This window comes from Mustela nigripes, chromosome 14 (assembly GCF_022355385.1).
Source record: "Mustela nigripes isolate SB6536 chromosome 14, MUSNIG.SB6536, whole genome shotgun sequence".
NCBI classification, from domain to species: Eukaryota; Metazoa; Chordata; class Mammalia; order Carnivora; family Mustelidae; genus Mustela; species Mustela nigripes.
The window spans coordinates 53,967,852-53,993,554 of NC_081570.1; the positions used below are offsets into that span (position 1 = coordinate 53,967,852).

Consider the following 25,703-nt stretch of genomic DNA (forward strand, 5'->3'; position numbering starts at 1 on the left):
CTTTTTGGCAATTGAAGCTATAATCAGCTTCATCATCCCTCAAATATTTTATATATATAAATATGTATGTTCATATGATATGTGTGTGTGTGTGTGTGTGTGTGTGTGTGTGTGTGTATAAACTGGTTAGTGCTTTAGCTATATTTCTAAAGGCAGAAATGTGGATCCATCTTCAGCATTAGTAATAAGTGAATATTTTTCAATTGGAAGTAAGTTTCTTTGACTCTCACTGGAACAGTTGTTCTTATGTCACTAATATCAGAAATGGACGTGGATATGGTGTTCATAGAGTAAGGGCACTGGGAAGTGCACATAGTATAAACCATGACTGTATTCCCCCACCCACCCACCCCTAACCCAGCTATAACCAGGCTATTAAAACAGCGACAGTAATGTGAGTATTTTCAGGAGAGAGTATTACAATTGTAAATGCATTATGTGGAAGAAAAAGTATTTGGAGTCATCATATTAGACTAATTTCTTTGATTCCAGGTGCTATTTCTTTCTTTTTTGGCAAACTCTTTTATTTTACTTCCAGTTTTGTTATATAATTGACATGTAGCATTGTATAAGTTATACAACATAATGATTTGATATATGTGTTTACAGTGAAATGATCACTGCAATAAATGTAATCTTATATTTTTGGGTAACTGGTAAGTGCTGTTGAACTGACTTTCTTAATTTTTTTTTCCCCCTAAGGTGTCTGTATTTTTACTGCACGTGAAACAAACTTATTTTTGTCCCTATTTACCATCGGGTCATAGACTGAGGATGATTAAGTGTATACAATATTGTATACAACTGTTGGATACAATAGTGTAATTACGTTGCATTACTGTGAATGAGCAAACCTGCTCACATACCATTTGTCAGAACAATTAAGATATTTCTAAAATGTGAACAGATGTGCTATACAAGTTAGCAAAATGAGAGACAATCTACATTTTTGGTTTTTGCTGTAAACACAGAACTTACATCTGGTTTTCTAGGTTATAATAATTGCAGCCTCTTCCTTCTAGGGATTCAGTTAAGAAACTCATTGTTAGTTGAGATCTAGGTTTTATAATTGTTTTCTTTTTCATATTGTAATAATGACAAATATCAGCATTTACATCATCACTTTTTGCTCTGGTCCAAGTGCTGTTTTTTTGAACTTCAGTGCAAGATATTTTATCCAACTTTTCACCAGTTGGGATCTCTTAAGTGTTGTTTAGTTTTCAGTGAAAGACAATCTTCTAAGGAGTTTATGTCCTAAATATTTTCTGGTTTTGCAGTAGCACACATCAGACACAGTTATTGTGTTTGGATTGGGATTTTCATTTTTAACATGTTCTCAAATTCTTTAGACATTTAATGTCTCCATCTGGTCCTCATAAAAGATCTCACATTTGTCATGCAGCTCAGGCTCCTGCTCAGAAAGCATCATTATAATTCCATCCAGAATTAGAGCAGATACTTTTTTAACTTGGATTTTGGTGTTCGCTTTTGTTTTCTTCTTTTAAACCTAAGAATAACACTTAATTGTAATGGTGTATTTCTCTCTGAAAACAATCACAGCATGCCTCCCCCAACAACCAGTTTGCTCTTCTCCCCCTTCTGCACGGTTTGAAGCTCTAGGGTAGGAAAAGTGACCACCCTGGGAGTCTGGTACAAGGAGACTTAGCCGTCATCATTCTTCTCTTCATTAAACAATCTGTTCTCAGTCATCACAGATGGAGGGGATATTTTCAAGGACTTGAATATTTTCTTGAAAGAGCCAAACAAACCATGTTAAATGGGAGGTTCTAGGGCACAGTTCAAACAAATGTTCATCATCACTTCCAGCAGGGACTTTTCCATTTAGTTAGGTGCTCAGTGTATATATCTGTGAATTTCGTTAGTGGACACTTCGGGAACCCTTACTATATGCCAGGGAATGCTCTGACAGCTTCAAAAATATTAAATCATTTAATCCTCCTGGCCACTTCATGCATAAAGTAGTTTTAGTATCCTCATTTTAAGGATGAGGAATGCCAGGCAAAAAGACAGAAAGGTCATACCTAGCAAGTAGCAGAACCAGAATTCAAACTTTGGTGGTCAGGCCCCAGTCTGTGTTCTTAACTACTGAACTGTGCTATGATTGAGTGTGTTCAGCCACCAATTTCCAAAAATCTATTACTACTTTCTCAAAATTGAACTGCACACTCTGCACAACTCCCCCAGCAATATGCTTGACTTAGAGTTGACACTCAATGAATGTTTGTTTACCTAAGTGTTTTTACAATAATGACTTAGTTTGATGTACTTGAAATAGGTAGAACCAAAGGCCAATCGCAATGGTAGCCTGTGGAGAGGCTTCTCTTCATTCAGAAATGCCAGTGGGTCCTAGTACTTAAGGATGACCTTCTCCGATTCCTAAGATGATACTTTGGATTTTGAATTTTCAAATCTGATGAGAGAGTTGTCTTCATTTCACTCATTGCTCTTTACCAACGCAGTTGTTTTTTTTTTTTTAATTGTGGTGAAATACTCATGACATAAAATTTACCATCTTAGGTATTTCTAAGTATACAGTTCAGTAGTGTTACGTATATTCACATTGTAATGCCTTTCCAGTGCAACTGCCTCTAGGGGAAGGAAGAGTACAGGTATTAGAGATATAAATTGCACAGATGATTTTTTAGGCACAATTGTGAATGACAGTACCAAGTGCAGTCCAGTCAGTGAGAGGGAAAAGACAAAGAGCATCTAAAAAGAAACAGGATGAATTGTCTTAGCCAAGAGATACCATACAAGAGAAATAAGCAATATAGGATATCTTAAGAAGTAATGGAATAATCAATAAATTTGTAGATTCCCTGAGCTTCCTATATTTCCAGTTCTTTCACAAGGACTTCACTGATTGATTTCGGATCAGAAATAAATGGATAAGGAGCATAACAATGCAGCTCGCTTTCAATCCCAAGTCAGATGTGAGTGGAAGGAGATGTTGAGATATTCCAAGAGGCAGAATACACAGGGCAGCTATTGAAGGAGAGGAGTGTAGGCTCTGTTGAGTGTTCTTGTAGAGAAAAGATGCAAATGGAGTGGGGGTGGGATGGGGAGTAGGACTAGCTAGCGTAGGGAGCACCAGCTTCAAGCAAGAAGGCTGGAGGATGGTTTTCATGAATTTAGATTATGCCCATACAAACACTTCTTTGCTCTTTGGGGGTTTACAGACTTGGCATCTTCTGTCAGACTGTTGACTATGAGAACAAAGATTTGAGAGCAGGAAATTTATTATACTTGGATAAGCAACATCTTTCATTGTGTTAAGTATATAAAAGCCCATATATATATATGTTTATATATATACATATATATGTATATATATGCACACACATATATACACACACACATATATATATGCTGAATTAATTTATCCATTTCTATATCAATTAATGGAGTATTAAAATAAATCTGGAAAAAGGGATCATATCCACTAGACTTAGCCTACAATTGTGTCTAAAAAATAAAAGCTACTTAATAAAAATATGTGGTTACCATAGGATAGTAATTTAGCATTTCTATAATACTGTCTGAATTTATTCTACATATATTCAATGTCAGTAGTAAACAACTGATTCTTTGTGGCCAAAAATTGCATATGGGATCATACTGTCTTGCTAACTTGATTTACTCTGTTCAAGATAGTTAGTAATGTAGAAATAGCAAAATGTTTCTGGTGCTTCTATAGATTTTCTTGTTTTTAAAACTTCATTTATGATGGAATCAGAGACCTCTCTAGGCCATTATAAAATGAAACAAGTCATCCTTTTCTGGTAAAAATCTCTAAAGAACCCATTTTTGGGGGGTTTAGAAGCTCAGGTGAGAGCAACTATTGATTATTCCCTCTTACTGCTTGTGAAGTGTAGAAATGCTTAATGGAGATAACCCACTATCAGTAAGATTTAAGAAAATTTCTATCCAAGAGTGCTTTCTAAGAGCCATTTACATTTCACCAAGTATATAAAAACTTGCATGTGGAAATCAGAGTTAACTGATTTATTCCAGTTGTATTTTAAAACCACTTACACACTGGCACCTGGGGAGCTGGCTATTTTTTACATAGCTCTCCACATATCATAGACTCTTTGAGGTGAAAGTTGCTTCTTAGTTTACTGTTACTCTTGCAATGTGACCTATTTAGCTGTTTTAGAGAAGTAAGACGAAGACTTTTGCCTAAGGAGTATGTGGTTTTGACTTTTATAATACAGTTTTTTCTGACTAGATAGGTTTTACAATTCAGTGTTTCAGGTTTGTGCTTTACTTTGCTTTCGCAGACACAAACAGAAGTCTCACAAGTCATTTCCAATATGAGGTTCTTATTCTAATAATATCCTTCTCAAAAATATCTGGGCACCTAGAAACTGTTTTATGGTGACAGTCAGCATCCTAAATGGTCTTCCAAATAATTCAACTTAAGGATATGTTTTGGAAAGAAGTAGCATTATCAGATTCAAATGATACTGTATTATAAATGTGTCAATGGAACATAATTTTAAATCTGTGGAGAATGCCATCTCTCTCTCTCTCCCTCTCTCTCTTTCTCCAGTGTCAGTTGAGGGCCCACTGTGTGCTAAGGAGGATACAAATGTGTACAATAATAATGAAAAGAGTTTGTGATGTAGACTGATCTAAAAATAAAAAATAAATTGTAAAAAATAAAATGCTATAGGATGTTACAATTAGATAATGCTATATTTTATAATGAAAATATAAGATTGAAAATGCCATTTTTAAGGTTTTTGCTGCTTTTTAGTGTAATTACATTCTTAAATTAATGGAAGGAGTACTTACTATTTTCACATTCAGATGCTTCCTGATACAATGACAGACAGTTTGGATGACCTGGCTAATACTGATGAAAATTGCCTAGGGCTAGTAGTCTGCTGCCTATTTTATTTTGATATTATTGCATTGATAGCTAAGTGTATTAGTGCTTTTTCTGGCCTAGAAATCATTAATTAAAGAACTGATACCTAATTTATTTAAAATAAATTTTTAGAATAAGTTTACAGTTTGCATAGAGTTATTTAAATGTCTCTTGCAAATTTATGAGATAGTTCAGCAAGTACTTTTTAGAAAATTATTTTTAGTGTATCACATCCTATGTGCAGTCCTTTGCAAACCAATTTCCTATGGGGGTTCTTTTGCATACAGAAACACGGACAATTAGATATTTACACATGTAACCATACTCTTTATTTTCTACCGGATAGCACTAACCAAAATCTAAGCTGGAAGACTTTCCAGATATGGTTTGGAAGGCTCGTTAAATGGACGATATACTCAGAGACATACAGGCACTAAATGTGCTTTTTTGGTTCATTTGCAGGCATCTTTCAAGCCCCAGGTTTGTATTCTTCACTTTAAGTCAGTCAGCCAACAAGATTTCTTTGAATGGTCACTCATGACAAGACTTGCACTAGACTGTGTACATAGAATTCAAAGAAAAATTAAGTAGTCATTATCAATAAGCATTTATTGATACTCAGTGGCACAGTTTCTCTCTTTCAAGAGCTTTCATTAATATTGGGGAGATTCAGCTTTTTTTTTTTTTTAAATGCCTATTTGAAATTTGGCCTGGAAATTTTGTTGCTGGTCCACAGTGTAGCTAGCTTGGCTAGTTGCAAGAACCCATCATTATTAGGTTAGGAAAATAGGTGCACTGTAGCAGTTTGCTACATGTAGTAGTATTCAGATTAAAGCAGACACCTGACTTCATAATTGTGGAAGTCATACATAAATAAAGCAAATAAATTGTGTCTCTTGAAGAACACTGAGAAACAGGACTCTTGCCATTGGTGGGTAGACCAAATGGTTATAATCCTTTGGTACCTTGGAGAGTTCTCAGTAACCTCTGCCTTTGATTTTGTGTAAGATTTTACTGAGGTTTTTGGTTTTCCTAGCTTAATGCCTACCTGATTAATTCTGTCACTGTGGTAGAACTACAAAGATAGCTAATGCAGCTTTACTCTAATTTGATATGATTAGACTGAGCGGTCGTGTCAGGATGTCATCTTCATCCTACTGAAACCTTTTGTCCCTCACACTAGATCATGGACAATACTTTTTGGCTTCTCAAAGTTACTTACCTACTGAGGAAGACAAATAAGCTTGTCAGGGTTTCACAGTGTTTTCCTGCTTTCTCTCCAGTAGAAGGATCATCTTTTTGGCTCAAATAGGAGAGGTGTTGCCAAGAACAAGGTGGTGTGTGTTTAGCTCCAAGTGGTGATAGAGACAACAAACACTGTTAAGAGTTCAGAGAAGAAGTTGTTAATGAGGGCTATAGAATGAGAGACTCCACATAATAGTTGGCCCCGTATAATGAAAGGGTTCAGACAATCTGGGAGAAGGGAGAGGGAATTTCAGGTGGAAAAAATGTTAACCATTTTCAACATTCCATTGATTTGGGGGGAATTTAATTACAAGACAAAGTCTTTCTCCTTAAATAGCCTATAGTCCACCTGAGGGAGAAAAGAAACATTGCAAGCATGAACCAATATTAGAATAATAACCAGATATGTAGTAAAAGAACAAAGAGGGAAAGTATAAACTTAATAATGATGCTTTGGAGATAAAGTCTTAGGAATGAAGGATCAGTGCTGGTAGGGCTAATTAGGGCAATATTGTAGAGATTTGTCTCCTGATCTGAGTTAGTATTTTCTGTCTCTTCTGTTTGTGCTTCCTAAGTGTATTGACTGGCGAATGGGCCTCAGAAGGAATACCTATAGATTACCTATAGATACCTATAGATTAAGGAAAAAACTGTATTTCAGCCTGAGTTTATTTTGTATTTTTTTTTTTTTTTTTTTTTTTTGCTTTTGTGCTGCCTACTCACTACTGCTCATACTTCTGCCAGCCTCTTGACTTTTGGATTCTCTACTCTGAGAGATTCTCCATACAAGTATTCTCCATTAATGTGGAGTAGAGTTGCTTGTATTTGCAGAGTTTTAGATGATTGAAAAATAATCAATAATGGCCACATAAGTAGTGTCATTGAGTAGTATTCAATCAGGTCTTTCACTAGGGCATTTCAGAATGTCTCTAAAAATACAAATCTAGTATCACAATATCTTGGTATTGGAAATACTTCAGATGCTGCCTCATTTACTCCTAACCCAACCCGGTAGCCATTCCCCTTTATCACATCTCTGACAACTGGCCTTCAGGTTCTATGTGAACAGTTTCAAAGATGGAAACTCCCTTCCCAAAGCAGTTGTTCATTCCACTGTTGACTAACTTTAACACTTAAAAAGGTCTTGCATTAAGCCAGCATCTTGGTATCTGGCTTTAAATCTATTGTTCCAATTTTTTTCTAAGGAAGCTATACCAATGAGATCAATTCGTATATTTATTCAACAAAATTTATCAGGCACATTTGTGCTAGGTATTTTTTTGACCTACAAATGATAAAGTTATCAATAAAGATGCTGTGTTTTCCCTTAGTAAGAAGATAGATTTTTTAAAAGACTTTATTTATTTATTTAGAGAGGGAGAGATAGAGTGTACAAATGGGGGGAGCAGAGGAAGTAGAAAGAATCTCAAGCAGACTCCCCACTGATCATGGAGCCTGATGCAAGGCTTGATCTCATGAACCTGAGATCATGACCTGAGCTGAAATCAAGAGTCATACACTTAACCAACTGAGCAACTATATCAGTAGATGGATATATGGATGAATAAATTCTTATGTTTTCTCTTTTTCACTATTAAATAATGGATGAACTCTTGATGTATAGTTGATCATGGAACAATATGGAGTTCAGGAGTGCCAACACTTGATGCAGTTGAAAATTCACATATAACTTTTGCTCCCAAAACTCAATTACTAATAACCTTCTGTTGAGCGGAATCCTTACCGAAACCATAAGCAGTGCATTAACACATATTTTGCATGTTATATGCATTATGTACTGTATGCTTACAATAGAGTAATATAGAAAAAAAGAAAATATTAAGAAAATTATAAGGAAAAGAAGATACATCTACAGTACTGTACTGATAAGTGGGCTGGCATAGTTCAAACCTGTGTTTTTCAAATGTTAACTGTGTAAGTGAATTTGGTGTATTCCTTCATAAAAGAAGAATGTCAGCTGGAGCATATTGCTATCCTAATGTCCTCCGGAGTGGTAATGTAATTTTTTTATTGCATACCTTATTAGTGTAAAAAATTCAAGCAAACCTGACATGTATATACAAAAATAACATGTATGCATTTATTTTAAATACATATTAAAATTTAAATATGAAATATTAAACTAAAATATTATGTATATATACTAAATAGGCATATTTTAAAATATTTTATGCAAACATACATGGTTTATATTTATATCTCAAAAAAGTGCCTTATACACCCCACTTTGAAGGCTATGATAGAGGGTAAAGGATTTATAGGTTTTTGCCTATTCAAATAGTCTTCTTGAGAAAACAGCATTTTGATTGTCTATTGCATCCTTGTTCTTTCTAATTGGACTCAAGTGATTGCAATATGGTAACATTTAGGATTTGGCTCAAGAACGTATTAGAACTCACTAAGTTAAAAAAAATAGGCTTTGAGATATTAAGACAGTGGTACTTTAAGGAATATTATGATAGAAGTAATGTCTGCAAAATAAATAACTTATTAGAAAGCTGTACTTTTCATATAAAAAGTACTATAGGTGGGGAAAACACTATAGTAGTGCATAAAAAGGAATAGATAGTTGACACTGCCAAATAAGCTAAAATCTGATCTCTTTGGAGGGCTACTGACACATTTGGAGTACCACACATAGTGGAAGTTGGGATTTTATCAAGGATAGGTATTTTCAAAGAACAAAGTGGTACAGAGACAGATTTAAGAAGTAAAATGGAGAAGAAAGAAAATAATACTTTCTATTCTTTTTTCCTACAATCTGCTATACCAATTTAGATTACCACAGTACAAATTTAAGAGGCTTGAAGCTGTATGCGTTTCTTCCCAGATCAACACTTCCATGAGGTTCCTAATTCCCATTGTGTCTGTATCCTCTAAGTTTCCTGGGATGCAAACTTTAACCTTAACCCCTCTTCCCCATTTCATAAGTAATTGGCTGTCATATTCTTTTGATTCTCTGTTTGCAGTATCTACCAAGCAAAATGTCCTATCTGCTTAGGTACAGTAAAACACTTAGGTCTTCCACTAACCATAGCAGTTTAATGCTTTTTTTTTTTTGCTTTTTTTTTTTTTTTAAAGATTTTATTTATTTATTTGACAGACAGAGATCACAAGTAGGCAGAGAGGCAGGCAGAGAGAGAGGAGGAAGCAGGCTCCCTGCTGAGCAGAGAGCCCGATGTGGGACTCGATCCCAGGACCCTGAGATCATGACCTGAGCCGAAGGCAGCGGCTTAACCCACTGAGCCACCCAGGCGCCCCAGTTTAATGCTTTTAATTTCACCATGTACCCTGGAAATTTTTATAGTGTTACATGTCAAGCTTAGGATGGTAAATGGATTTTAGTAATTTCATTTTTAGCTTCAATTTTGAAGAAACTTGTTGAATATATACATTTAATGATATATATTTTTTCTGATCAATGAAATGTTTTCACCATCCTTAGGGTTACAACTCTGAAAAAGAATTTTAAATATCAATAACATTCGGTCCATATTGCTTTAGAGATGAAAGTATAAATAAATTGGTTTTTTAGTAAACCTAAAAAATGTGCTTGAGATATCAATGATAATTTTTTCTCAAGAGTTTAATATACACAGTAGAAGGGGCCATGGTTATGATTAAGACTCATGGCTACACCTTCGGCCTTGACCCAGTCTGGCTTTAGACCTTGGGTAAATATCAGTCTCATGCAGAATAGAGCCTGGGCTTGATACTGTTAATGGTTCCTTTCTAACTTTAGCTAACGCTATGTCTCACGTCCTCTGTTATCCCAGTGTAGCCCTACTTAGGAAGGGTCCATAGGATGGCAGCATAGCCTTTGAGATTAAGTTCTCAGGCTTTGGTGTCAGGCAGTTTAAGTACACATCTGTTTCCAGTAGCTATGATACCAGGAAAAAGGCTTTGTTTTTTGATCTCTAAAATTTAATTCAAAAGGTTGTGAGAATTTCATGAGTTATCATATAAAAAGTGCTTGGGACACTGACCAGCACTTGATAACAATTATTTGTTTGCTATTACTGATATCCATATATAAAGCACTCAGCATAGTGCCTGGCATATAGTATGAACTCAGTAAAGTATTAGCTGTTACTTTTATTGCCAGAAACTCCATTCTGATTTCCATAAGCACTCTTTCAGACTTTGGCCACAAAGAAAAACAGATGAAAGTATATCCTCTTAATGCAAATCCATGTTCTTCTCTTCAACAAAGAAAACCACAAAGTGGTCTGGGCAACGACCTTCTGAAGATGGGGGTACATTTCACCTTGCAATATCATATCATATGCCTGTGAAGGACTATTATTCAATATATGGCTGAGTAAACTTGCTTTTTCCTTTTCACAGATGCAAATCAGGATTTACTTTGAGTGATACTATCCGTTCTGTGCCCCTGTGATGCTGTGAAAATTTATATTAAAATTTATATTAAAATTTAATATAAAATATATTAAAGCTAAGAGGTAAAATTTATTTTACCTCTTAGCTTTACGCACTTTCCTGTTTAGTGTTACAGTCCAGTAAAATTCAAAAATATATGATTAGATAAGAAGATTGCTCTGGGCTTATAGAATGTAATTTAATATAATAAAGTTGAATAGAAACATTTTGAGATAAATATTATTTATATTACAAATATTTTAGAGCAGACATTTTTCCAATTTACCACTGCTAAAAATGTTTTAGAGTAGAAGATAAAAGATGACTCTATTGACTTTTTGTTCTTAAGCTGAGACAGCCCCAGTATTGATTCATATACAATATTATGAATGATACTTTTGCTTTTTATAATATTAATTATAAGTCATGTTACTATAATCATCAGTAGAGACAAAATTTCTTACTTGTAATCATCATAACATAATGAGATCTGTTCCCCAACACCTAGACATAAAATCACGAAATATCTTAAGTTTTAAATTTAGGATTTTTTGATTATATTTATAACTCTAACTATGAAATAACTAGTTTCTTTCTTTCTTTTTTTTAAGAATTTATTTATTTATTTGAGAGAGAGAGAGAGAGAGTGAAGAGCACAAGCAGGGGGAGTGGTAGAGGAAGAAGCAGGCTCCCCAAGGAGCAGGGAGCTGATGCAGGGCTCGATCCCAGGACTCTGGGATCATGACCTGAGCCAAAGGCAGATGCTTAACCATCTAAGCCACCCAGGCACCTGAAATAATTAGTTTCTAATTTCTTATCTATGATCACAAGGATGAATGATATTTGCTTGATATACAAAAGCACTTTCATCCCTTTTGTTGCTCACTAAAAAATTATTAATCCTAATTTCAGAGACTCAGAGGGATTAAATGACATAGACAAGTGTAGTGACAAAATTGGTGTTTCATTCTGGGCTCCTGCTGTCAAATACTGGATTTGTAGTTATTTAGAGTGAACATAGTTGATTAGGGAATTGTAGGTGAGGGTATAGCACTTTTTTGCCAGAGATTAAAGAAATAGGAATCCATATCCCTTCTTCTTTACTCTTCTCTGACATTCTTTTATGGAAAAGGGGAATGAAAGCAGGAAGGGCAAGGAGACATAGTCAAGGATGGAAATCAATTCATAGTCAATAAACATGGTTTAGCCAGTAGGAAAGCTGTTTTCCATTGGTACAAATTTGGTGGAGTTCACCCAAAATATACAATCAAATTCATATTTTCTAAATTGACAAATTTTTGGAATTGATGATACTGAATAAGAATGAAATATTTCAGTGACCCATGAGTTTATTTGGTGTGTGTGTGTGTGTGTGTGTGTGTGTGTGTTATTTCAGAATTGGGCTGTGGCCTACAAGTAAGTTAGAGAGCAGTTGTTTTCATTTTTAATTATTGATCAGCTGCCTGTAAGGTTCATTTTCTATTAATGCGGAGGTGGAATGGTGTTTTTCCTTCCTCTTTAGTTCTTGATGAACCTCATATGGTTCTGGTGCTCACAGCTGTTTAATAATTCAAATGTATCATGGAAAAAAGTCAGGTTTTGAAAATCTAGACCAGTGGTTTTCAAAGTTGTTTTTTTCCCCTTCCTATTATCAGTAGAGCTATTTCTTCAAGTTACATTATAATGTGGACTTAAACTTATTTAAAGTACATTTAAGCAGAGCTTCTTGGTTTGCATCGAGGAAGGACTATTATGCCATGGTCCCCTTCAACTTTTTATCCCTGTGTGTTGGCCCTGGAGGTAGCTCCTTAAAAGCCTGGGGATTTTACTGAACAGAATTTGAAAATTGGCATAGATGATAAAATGCTTGGTTAAAATGTAGCTCTGGCCCAGAGCTGAGACAAACTAGATCTGGGTTTAAACCATGATCATATCACTATGATCACAGCAACTAGTAGCCTTGTTACCTTGAGCAAGTAGTACAGTTTCTCTAAGTGACTTTTCCTCAGTAACAATGGAGATAAAATGGGGTCTACCTTGTCGAAATGTTCTGAGCATTGAAGCAATACCTAGAAAGTGTTCAGCATATATTATTGATGTCAATATTTAATAATCTCTTCTAAGGCAATGATACTATGTTGGCAGTATAATGAAGTGGTAGAGAAAAATGCTACTCACAGTAATTACGGCTTTCTTGATGAGAGGCCTGAATGCTGCTTCACATTATTATCCTGAGACACTATAGTTTTATGGTTTTTTTCCAGCTCTAGGATTTGTGTAAAGCCATATATGCCTCCTGGAATAATAAATTCTGAAGTATCCTTTAAGATCCTGAACTGATAAAAATTTTTAGGATACTGCCCAATTTTCTTTGATGGTATATACAAAGTTAATGTAATTTCACGAGGGCATAATGGCATACTTAATCTTTCTGTGTGCAAACAGACTATCCCATTTGTGTGAAGGTTTATATGCCATGATCTCATTTATTCAGTTCTGAATAAGCAGTCTATTTTCCTGCCTTCCCTCTCTCCCTTCCTTCTCTCCTTCTTTTACTTCTGCTCTGTGCCAAACTCTGTTTTTGCTAGGAAATAACAAATACAGTGGTGTCACAACCCAAGAGATGGTGGCTATCCTGAAGGTACCATGCCACCTTTTTTTTTTTTTTTTAAGATTTTATTTATTCACTTATTTCACACAGAGTGAGAGATCACAAGTAGGCAGAGAGGCAGGCAGAGAGGAGGAAGCAGGCTCCCTGCTGAGCAGAGAGCCAGATGTGCGGCTCGATCCCAGGACCCTGGGTTCATGTCCTGAGCCAAAGGAGGAGGCCTTAACCCGCTGAGCCACTGAGGCGCCCCGGTACCATGCCTTCTGACCCCAGATGTCACTTTAATCTCACTCCTAATCTCACTCCTATGTAACTAAACTTCTCAGCAGAAGCATCACGTGAGAACTGTCCGGAGAAGGCATCCTGTAAAGCACTATGGTCCATGTGCATCAGCAAACATGTTACTCCCACTCTTGCTCTGTTCACCAAAACGTCTTGCTTCCCAGGGGCCCTCACACCTGGTATCTGACCCAGGCTCTCCTTGTTCGTCCTGCCACGCTACTTTCTGTCTTCTATAGAACTGCCATGGGCTTCAAAAGGGTAGTTAGTGTCTGTTCATGACTAACTCCCAGGCCCACTGCATCCTGTTAATCAACTTACTGGGTGTGTTTGGGGTCTCTTCTTAAAAATACCCAGATCTCTGCAAAGTAGTGTATTTGAGAGTATACTTTGATGTTTAGTTCGAACCTTAGCCAGAATATGTTAGTCGCCAGTCAAAAGCAAGACTATCTTCAGGAAAGATGCCAGAGAGCAGGGAGGTGTGCCGAACGAGAGAAGACAGAAGTTCCAAAGCTGAAAAAATTAGAGGAACAAGAAAGGAGGCTGAGCGGAATTTTTTTTTTTTTTTCGTTATTTTGCCTTAAGCTACCCATTCAAATCGTCCTGTGCTTTTTGGACTAGCTGTTTGTATTAGACTTTTGGCTCATTAACATTTCAAAGAAAGAGACAATGGGTGATGATTCTGTGAATCACCCACTCGATGAACGTCAGTTTGACTACCCCAGTGATACAGGTCCCACAGCCACCGCACCCTGCTCTCCACTCCTCAGAATTGTCTCCCCTGATCTTCATCTTTTGTGCTTCCCTGTCATCCCATTTTATGAGTTTCTTTTGCCTGTTCCACTGAATCCTCTGGTTTCCTAGTCTTTCCCTCTATTTCTTTTTGTGTTTCTATATTTCTTTCTCTCCTTTAATGAGTTAACTTTTTCTCTTCTCCTTTTCTCTAAGTATTTTGCATACCTTTCCTTCTGTTCTATACATGCCATGGATGTTGAATTGTATGTTTAATATATTAACTGTCATTACTTCATAAAGATTTACAGCCTCTAGTTTTCCCTTAAGTAGCAAGTTGAAAACTTGAAATTTCACATTCAAATGAGAGAAAAAGTGGGTTTTTTTTGTTTATTTGTTTTGCAATACAATCAACTCCTTCTTTGGATTCTAGGTCAAAGTGTTTCAGTAGACCAAGAATCATCACCTCTAACTTAAACTGTTCTTTTGATGTTACTAGGCAATAATTTAGTTTATACATGATGTCATGGGATTATTGCTGGGTTGCCTATTCCTCTAGCTTAATGCCACAGAATTTTATGAATTGGCTTAACTATAAAAAAGATTCTCTGAAATATATATCAAACATGAAAAGGGCAGCAAACACACAATTCTGTGTCTGGACAATTGGACAACTGAACAATTCTGTACAAACCTCAGCCTGTAAAGGCATTGAACTCACAACTTTCTTCTTTCTCCTTCTATGCTTTGGACGACCTTTGCTTTTCTGTCTAGACCCTTAGCCTTTCTAGGAATTCATGCTGCAAGTTCTGAATCTTGGAAGTGACCGTATTTCCTTTTTATTTCTGCCTCTGTTCAACATCATCTACTCTAGCTTTTCCTCTCTAGTCCTAAAGTTTTGATGTTACCATTCACTGTCTCTCAGGAAACCCTTCAACTGGACCTGCATTGTCATTTCTGTCTGCTAAGGCATCCTTTCTCTCTCTACTTTATAGAATTAAGGAGGGGGATATTACTTAAACCTTTATACTTTCAGGTCACTGTTCTTTCCCCCTCTTCCTCTTTGATATTTTTTTTTTAAGATTTTATTTATTTTTTATTTGAGAGAGAGAGACAGTGAGAGAGAGCATGAGCGAGGAGAAGGTCAGAGGGAGAAGCAGACTCCCCATGGAGCTGGGAGCCTGATGTGGGATTCGATCCTGGGACTCCGGGATCATGACCTGAGCCGAAGGCAGTCATCCAACCAACTGAGCCACCCAGGCATCCCCCTCTTTGATGTTTTGTCTTTGCTAGAGAGGAGGTTTTCAGCCTATCAGTGACCTTTAGGGCTCTCTTCTAGTACTTCCTTGTATTGTGCTCTTATTTTGTGTAGTTTGGATCATTTCCTGTATCAATTGCAAAAATGTGCTAACTCAAAATTGAAATTTTAATTTAATTGAAGATTGTTTGGGCCACAGGGGTGGCTTAGTTGGTTAAACATCTGCCTTTGGCTCAGGTCATGATCTTGGGGTCCTGGCATTGATCCCTGCATCAGGCTTCCGACTTAACTGGGAGTCTGTTTCTCCCTCTTCCTCTGCCCTTCCCCTAACTTGTGCTCACTCTCTCTGTCAAATAAATAAAATCAAAGAGGAAAAATCTGTGCACTAAAATGACTGACCAAGCCAGCAGGAGTGTCCCAGTCCCTGTCCCAGGACTCTTCTGGGTTCTTCTCCTTGCCCTGCTTCCTGCTGCCCCAAAAGTGCCAAGTATGTGGAAGTATAAGTGTATGTTACCCCCCTCGATTGTGCTCAGGGCTCAGACCTTTGGAGATCATTTTTCTCTGAGTCTGCTGCTGTTAGATAAACTTCCTATCCTCCGAGCTCTCCAAGGGCTGCTTGATTCTTCTGTAGGGCAATCCAGTCCAGGTTCTGTAACAAAATCTTAAAAAAAAAAAAAAAAAAAAAAGATTGTTTAACAATAAAAATATTTTTAAATTTTGGTTGTAGTAAACATTGTTTATGGAGGCTGTTATCATCACTAGGTAAAAGATTATGAATTGGAAAACTGTTACTGAAAAGAAAATGAAACAGAAGAAGCTCCTCTTTTATCATTATTCATCTTCAATGCAAGTTGTATGGCAGATCAGAAAGAAAAGGGTAATGAAGTAAGAGGCTTTCTACAACTTTGCCAGAACTTTGAAGGATTTACACAATTTGGCTAGAGAAAAATTGGGGAGAGTCTTCCAGGAGCTCAGAACTGCAGCAGTGAGGGGACATTAGTTAGTGGCACGAAATTGGTACATGTTGGTATGGTGCACACCTGGAGCAAGACGTGTACAGTGGACAGGATTCATTTACTCGGTCAGTGGTATATTCAAAGGGTTACCTAGTTGCTCTTACCTGTGCCAGTTACTGTACAAAGCTTCAGAGTTTCAGCCAGAAATAAAAACATACAACATAAAGTGTATCCACTTATAGGTATTAATTGAACAATTAAACAAGTAATTAGTCATGAGCCATGTCAAATGTGTTTACAGGGAAAGAACTTGAAGCCGTGAAAGGATATAGCTGGGGGTCTTAATATGTCCATCATCACTTAATATCATTTCCATGATGAAGTGACGCTGACCCTAAAATCTAAAGAGGTGAAAAGAACATTCGTTTCATTTTGCTTTAATATCGGCAACTCAGTCCATGGAGAGTGGTAGAAAATACAGAAGAAAGGCAGATGTCGGCATGATATCCGAGGTGGTCATAGGAACTGAATATAGGAAGAGAAGTCAGAGAATTTCAGGAGGGGGTCTCATATTTTGTAAGATATTTGGTCTCCTATTTGGTCTCATATGTTGTAAGGTAGAAAATAGTTGAGTTGTTTAGCAACTTCTGAGCAGGAGGTAGATTGGTGAAGGCATTGCTCTAACCATCTGGCAGTGACGGATTCTTGAATGACTGGAGTAGGAAAAGACTGCAGTGAAGGTCAGATGGTCGGTAACTGCATATAAGCAGGCATGGGGTCATAACTTCATGAGTCAAGCCAGCTTAATGTCCATGTGACAAGAATCCTGTGTGTGTTTTCAGTTTTGTGACATCTTTTCACACCTATTTTTAAAATATTTTATTTATTTTTTTATTCTGCTCCTGTCTTTATTTAAAAAAAATGAAATTGAGCATGTGTATCTCAAATCATATGTTCAGTGAAATCTCTCCCTCTTCCCTCAGGAAGAGTTATGGCTACTCCCCCAGAATCCCACAGAATTCTATTTCTACCTCTGTTAGCATATACTCTATGAAACAATTAATTATTTATGTTCTTGTTCCCTGAATAAAACTGTTAACTTCTCATGACTGGGGGGAGGGGGTTGTTCCTTATTTTACGTGGACAGCTGTGGCAGAGTTTGGAACACAGTGGACTTATGGTGGATATTGTTACTGATGAACTGAGGGACTAAATGAATAAAGTCAACAGGTACATTTTCTCTGTTTTCCACATGTAGCCTGTCTTATTGTCTAGCTTCTTAGTGTATCTTTAAATAAAAGACTGCAATTTTGAAAGGACTGTACTTTCCTTGTTGAAATCAGTTTCATGTCCAAAGCGGAAAGATTTGTTCCTCTTCAACTCACGAAGGGTGAATAGTAATTGATTTATCTAACAGGATATTTATTTAGTTTTTAGTGTGACATATATCACAACATGTTTTGTTTTTCCATTTTTAGTGGCTGGTCTCAGAGGTCCCCAAGGACATTATTCATTCTTTCCTATCTGTCTCCATCTTTCTCTTTTTCTCTGTCTCTCTCTCCTCCTCCAACTCCTTCCCCTTCCCCCTCTCCCTCTATCTATCTATCTATCTTTCTATCTATCACCACAAAATGTACTCTGGAACCCAGATAAGCAAGTTTTTTTAAAAAAAATTCTCTATTTAAACGTAGTTAACAGATAGTGTCTTAATAGTTTCAGCAATAGAATTTAGTGATTTATCTATTCCCATATAAACATTGATTTTATTTTATTTTTTTAAAAGATTTTATTTATTTATTTGACACAGAGAGACAGATCACAAGTAGGCAGAGAGGCAGGCAGAGAGAGAGGGGGGGAAGCAGGCTCCCCGCTGAGCAGAGAGCCTGACACAGGGCTCGATCCCCAGGCCCCTGATCATGACCTGAGCTGAAGGCAGATGCTTAATCCACTGAGCCAACCAGGTGCGCCATAAACATGGATTTTAATCTTGTTGGCTTTACTTAGCTATAACCTCAAAAAAGCCAGTTAATTACTGAGCCTCAGCCTCTGAATCTGAAAATTGTGAATAATATCTCTTGTCTTGTAGAGTTCATGGCAGGATTAGAACTAATATCTATGAAGCATTTCGTAATTGGCGTGTATTACATGGTGGTTATTTTTTGATACATTTTAATGGTATTATTGTTCTGTGGTTTTAAATAGGCATAAATAGTTTTTGCTTTTTCATGACTTAATTCATGTTTTCTAGTCAATTCTGGTAAACATTTGGAGAGGAAAGGCTGGTTTTAGATGCTGCCCCTTTAAGAATGGGGATTGGGAGGATGAAGCTGGGATTCTGTATGTCCCTCTTTCTGTCAGTATCCAAAGGAGTCTTCAGCATGTAGGATAGCATGGGTCCTCCTGTTAGGGAAGATAGTTGCAGCATCTGAACACTGACTGTTCCAAGGACTCTATGTCCATCTTTAAGCCTTTTCAATGACGATGACTTTTGTATTGGCAAGAAGAATGCTTCCTGGCATTGGTTTTGTCTATGCCCAACTCCTAGGACTTAAACCTTTTAGCAGAGATCACTCAAAATACCTAGGCCCTCACTGTTATCCAATGGAGAAACAAGACGCTTGTTCTTTGTGGAGAAACTTCGGAGTCTCTTAGAGTGATGCCTAAATCTCTCTGCCTCCTTAGCCACCAGGATGAAGGGGGCTGGAGACACAAAGACTTGTTTCTTTCCACTCCCAAAGACAAAGACTATGTAGAGAGAGTAGGCTGATGTTACATTACAGTTCTTGGCTGCATTAGGAGATTAAAATGACAGGTGACACTTTTCTTGATAAGCTAGGCACCTAGAGGGAAAAAGTTTTTTTTTTTTGTTTTGGGTTCTCTTTTTAATAAGAAGAATGTGCTCAGGTACAGAGTGTTGGAAGATAAAGGATGTACAAGGGATTTGATGAACAGCTGTGAGTAAGAGCAGGTGCGTTTTCTAATAGGACACAAAAATGTAATCCTGTAATGTCAGAGACTTGTTCGGATACAGTTCTAAAGAGGTACTTTTATTCAAGAAATATAAGTTTTGATGAGACAGAATAAAAATATAAAGAAGGGATTAGCAGTTTGGGCTCATTTTTAGGGAGAATCTCAGGTCTTACATGTAGGAGCCATTTGGGAGTCAGCCGCCTGCTGAGAGTATTGGGAAGGAGGCATTAATGTGGGAGAAGACTGGAAGGAAGTAGGAAAGACAAAACCATCCTCACTTACTGGATAATTTTGTTTAAAATCTTGATGTGCCTGATCTTCTTGTTGTAATAGCTCCATCTTCTTTGAATCCTTTCTGCCCATCTTTTCTGGAATTGGTAAGATAGGAATGGGTGAGAACTGAGAGTATCCTCAAATGATTTCTTGTTGAATAGAATAATTCCTTCCCTTCCCTGAAACAGACCCATATTAACATTGTGTTGTAAACATAAGGACTGGGGGTGGTGGCAGCTACTTATTTCTTGGGCAAACATGCTAAGCAAAGTAACTTAGCATGGTGTTCCAAAGATAACCTCTGATTTAGTGAATATGGTTTAAAATGACTCAATTTTAGTAGTTGGCTTCTCAAATTTGTACCACCAAGTACTTACAGATGTCCAAAAATATTCCAGCATGTCCTTAGTAACCAAATGGGCACCATCTTTGCACTGACAGTACCCCCTTGATACTGGTTTGTTCCACATTATCATGCAAAACCAATAATTGTTAGTGTAGCCCCTGAAACATTTTGTCTTCCTTTCTTTTCTTTTTTTCTTTTTATTTGAGTATAGTTGGCATGCAAATTATATTAATTTCAGGTGTACAAGTTGGTGATTTGAGAAGTTTGTACATTATGCTAATGTTCACCACAAGTAGAGCTACCACCTGTCCCATTACATCCTTATTACAGTATCATTGGCTGTGTTCCTAATGCTCTGGGTTTTATTCCCAGGACTTACTCATTCCATAACTGGAGGCCTGCATCACTCTATCTTGTTTACTCATTTTGCCCAACTTCTACTCCCCTCCCTCTGGCAACCATTGGTTTGTTCTCTGTATTTATAGTACTGATTCTGCTTTTTGTTTATGTATTCATTTTTTTAGTTTCCATTTATGAGTATAGTCATATGGTATTAATCTTTCTCAATCTGACTTCTTTCACTCAGCATAATACCCTCTAGGTCCATCCATGTTGCTTCAAATGTCATGATCTCATCCTTTTTTGTGGTTGTATAATATTCCATTGTATATATATACAATTTCCTTATCCATTCATTTATTGATGGACACTTAAGATTGCTTCTGTGTCTTGCCTATTGTAAATAATGTTGCAATAAACATAGGGGTATATTTTTGTCTTTAGACCTTACCAACCTCTCTTCTTTCCTTTCTTTTTCTCCCAAATTAAAACCCAGCTATATACAATTATTTGCAGCTACTACAATATGTTGTCATTACCTGTGCTGAACCCAGTATTTTGAACATTTTCACTTACTTCTTCACTTGCCTCATACTACTAAATCCTCAAGACAGGGCTCGATTTCTTATAGGAAGAATGGCTGGTATGTCAATCAGCCATCTCTCTTATGTGCTTCACCTGGATTTCTGTACTTTATAATAGCATTTTTCACAACATAGAACATGTCTTTTTCCTGCCCCCTCCTCCTGGGTCATGAGTAACTTGAGGAGCGAGATCATGTTTTTGCATATATATAGCACCTAACATATGATTCAACATAGTGTCTGACTCAGTAGGTAACCAGTAGGTTGAAAGAATAAATGAATATATGAATTTCAAGTGCTTTATATAATGGATATATGATATGTTAATGTTAAGTAAATGTTTTTAAAGGAGTTACTTTCCTTGAAGAAAATAAACTCATCGATTTTATTTTTAGTACAAAGGTTTAGAAAGATGTACAGGGTTTGATTAGCCACTGTCATACAAGGAGCCCACTAATCATGTGCTAACTCCTTTTCAACCAACTTCAGGTGATTTTTCCCCTGAACACCTTCAACTCAAGTAAATATTAAAATTATTTGCATAATTGATTTATATAACTATAAATTGAAATAGCTGAAAAGAAAGGTGTTTTAATGTTAACATTTTCCATAAGGTGAGTTTTCTTCATGTTTTTCAAAGAAAGAAAGACCACTGACACTTAATTTTTAATATATTTTAACATTAATAGATTAAAAAAATAATGTTTGTTTATCTGAAGAAAACATGTTGAGTATACCTCAGTATGCTGGTTCATTACTGCATACATAATGGTAACAATTCTTCTCACATGTCAGATACATTTTTGAATGAGAGATTTCCTTACTGAATTTGAGGATGAGAATAATTTTGAATGATGTACAAGGCATAGCCAGGGCTGAAAAAAACTAATTTATACAATACAACAAACTTGAGTTACAATTCTAAGTCCTTCATTTAATAGCTCTAAAAGCTTCATAAGTTACTTAATCTTCCTGAGCCCTCTTTTCCTCATTTGGAACAGGTTAGTTATATTATGTAGTGCAAATTGTTAATAGATTTAAAGAGGTAATGTAAGGAAAGCAATTAGCCCTGTCTCAGCACACAGCAGGTGCTCAGTAAGGTACCATTTCTCTTTTCTTTACCTCCTCAGTATTGTTCAACCAGTGTGTTGTAGTGGTTTCTGGGTCAGTGTGTATTTAATAAGACGCTTTACTGGCATTGAAAAGTTTTTGATCTGTTAAAGGAAAAAATTTTTTATTGAAAGGGTGGTTATTTTGTATTATCAAAAATGTATATAATTGTTAATATAAAAATATATTGGATGGTGACTATAGTCAATAATTATGTCTTACAAACAAATAATCCAATTAAAAATGGGCAAAAGATATGGATAGAGATTTCTCCAAGGAAGACATCCAGATGGCCAACAGACACATGAAAAGATACTCAACATCACTCATCATCAGGAAAATGCAAATCAAAACAATGAGTTATCACCTCACACCTGTCAGAATGGCTGAAACCCAAAACTCGACAAAAAAGTCTTGGCAGAGATGTGGAGGAAAAAGAACTCTGATGTACTGTTCGTGGGAATGCAAACTGGTGCAGTTGCTGTGGAAGACAGTATGGAGGCTCTGCGAAAGATTAAAAATAGAACTACCCTGTGATTCAGTACTACTGGGTATTTACCCAAAGAAGACAAAAACACTAATTTGAAGGGATATATGTACTCCTATGTTTATTGCAGCATTATTTTTAATAGACAAATTATGGATGCAGTCTAAGTGTCCATCGATAGGTTTTTAATGGATAAAGATCCGTGTGTGTGTGTATATATATATGTATATATATATGCACAATAGAATATTATTCAGCCATAAAGAAGAATAAAATCTTGCCATTTGTAACAACACAGATAGATCTAGAGAGTATAATGCTAAGTGAAATAAACCAGTCAGAGAAAGACAACTACCCCATGATTTCACTCGTATGTGGAATTTAAAAGACCAAACGAATATGAATAAAGAAAAAAAAAGAGACAAACCAAAAAACAGCTTCTTAAGTATAGAGAACAAATAGTTAACCAGAGGGGATGTGGGTAGGGAGATGAGTGAAATAGGTGAGGGGGATTAAGAGTGTACTTATCTTGATGAGAACTGAGTAATGTATGGAATTGTTGAATTACTGTATTGTGCACCGAATCTAATACAATGCTATAGGTTAACTACACTGGAATTAAAATAAAAAATAATAGTGTCTTATACACTTGGAAGTTCCTAAGAGAGTAGATCTTAAAGGTTCTCACCACACAAAAAATGGTAATTATGGGAGGTGATGGAGGTGTTAACTAGCAGTATGGTGATAATCATTCTGTGATATGTGAGTGTATCAGATCAACACAGTGCACACCTTAAGCTTAAAAATAATTGGACATATTACTTAAAAATATTTGACTATCCAGTGCCTATGAAATTTTCAAACAGCATTCATAGTAGGAGTCCAGTATATAGTGGATCAAACTGAAACTGCTCTACCAATGGTGTGGTTCTTTACAGTGTAATCCCTTATTTCAGCTTTTTTCTTACTGTGTGAAATTCTTGTGTTCTTTTCATGAACACGGGAGTATAAAAAGTCTGATGTACTTTTGAGTTTAGGGCTATGGGTTGAGCTTTGAGAGGCCTCATAAGGGAAGAAGGGGGCAGATGGATCAGTGCGCCTACTGTGTGTTTCAGTGCCTACTGAGTATCTGTATGTGTTAGTGCTTTTAGAATAAAAATAATTCTGAGCCCATGGCCTTTAACAATAGCTCTTTAGAACTTTCAGAATAAGGAAGGAAATGAAAGAAAATTCCTTTGAATTCTGACCGTAGATAGCAGTTATAAAATAAAGTGAAATGGAGAAGACAACTAATTGGATCTATTCCACTATTTCAGTCAGTCTGTGTTGATCTTTGAGCAAAACTGGTTGAACGGCTTACATGACAGCCCTCCAAGTAAATGGAAAATTTCCCAAGCTCATGCTGGTTAGGAAACAGAAGGCCTCTTTTAAAGCAGTGCAAAACTCAGCAGTTTGGGTTTCATTGAACTGGTTTAGTGGTTTCAACTTATATAACTTCCATATGGAAACTTCAGGGAAACATAGATACTGAACTGTCTTCTTGTACCACCTGAGAGCAGCTCCTGCATCAGGGGTCTCTGCTGAAGTGGCCCAGAACCCTGAAGATTATTCCCCCACCCCCCACCCCGAGTAACTGGATCTCTTTCCTAAAGACCAACAGGACCAATCAAACTTACAAAAACTGGTTTCTAATGGCAGTTATAGGAGGAAATCCAGTTTAATCTCCTTTTAAAGTTCAGCAGCGCTTGGAACTAGTTCACCGAAAAATCAGCAAAGGGGCCAAACAGAACCAAAACCAAACAGGCAACAAAATCATGTTCTCTAGTAAAATATGGATCATGCAGTAATTTTGGTTTTCTTTTGTAAGAGTCTAGAGGCAAATGAGAGAATTTGATTGAGTACTGTAAATTACTGGCATTTAGGAATTATGACAGGCAAGAACTGAGGATGTAGTCTTGAAATTAAAAAAAAAAAAAAAGCTATCTTTCACTTGGTTCTGGGAAGGCATTCAGAATCACGGAGGGTCAGCTAAGCATTATGCTAAGCTTCTTACATGTGTTTTCTCGTCTAATTTTGTCACCAGCTCTGTGGGGGTAGGAATTGTTTTAACCTCATTTTAGCTTCTGAAGAAACTGACTTGAGAGATCTAGTGTCTTCTGAAAGGTCTCACAGCTGAGAAGGGAGGGATCCAGGGTAGATTCTCAGGTGTGTTCCAGCTCTTTCCAACACATCATCCAACTTTTTGAGAAATTTATAATTTATGTCTTATTTGTATGGATTTAAAAATGGTTAAAGTAGTTGTTCCTTCTTGAGAATATTGACAATAAGTTTTTAAAAAATTACTTTAAAAGCCTTTACATGGCTAAAATTTGTGGTTACTCGTTTGAGCAAGTTTTTACATAGATGACTATCTGCTGTGAAATGGAAAGATCTGTTTTAAAAGAAAAACAGTAATGACCTATATGATGACTCAGCAGTATTTCTGTCTTCTGGCTTAGGAATCGTGCAGCTTGTTTAGGTTGCCTAAGCAGAGAAATGATATGTTCAATGTTTTGTAAGTAAATGTCTGAAAGATTGGCTATACCTTTAATTAGATTAAAATATCTGGACTCACAGTGAGTGAAGGAATTGGAAAAAAATTGGTATATTATACCAATTATATCTCACTATATTTTATAATTTATAGTATTACATGAAGTCAATGCTCATGTTCAGCAAAATAACATTACATTTCTTTTATGCTTTGTGAGATGTAAATCAGATATTCCATATAACTGCAATTGAATTTTAATTCTGTGAGGGAAAGACATTATTTTTAGGTTTTTAGAAAGATTTAACTTATTTGAGAGAGAGAATGAAAGAGAGAGGGGGAGAAAAGGAGTGGTGGGGAAGGAGAGAGGGAGAGGTAGAAGCAGACTCCCCACTGAGCAGGGGGCCCAGCATGGAGCTTGATTCCAGGATCCTGGGCTCATGACCTGAGCTGAATGCAGATGCTTAACCAACTGAGCCAATCAGGTGCCCTACTTTTATCATTTTGAATAAAGATCTCTATAAGAAAATTCCAGATTACTCTGCCTTACTATTTTCCTTTCCTTGAGTCTTAGCCATCATTATATGCATCAACTATTGAATTGTTCTGTAACTGCAGCTGATACAACTTTCATGAAACATAAATTTGGTTAACCCTAGTCTTCACTTTAGAAAACAAAAACAGTAAG

The 25,703-nt window shown here is 36.4% G+C and overlaps 1 protein-coding gene across 6 annotated transcripts in view; it reads left to right on the forward strand.

Moving 5' to 3' along the window:
* PDE4B (phosphodiesterase 4B) overlaps positions 1-25,703 on the forward strand; it is a 551,888-nt gene that overhangs the window by 197,325 nt on the left and 328,860 nt on the right. The window lies entirely within an intron of this gene.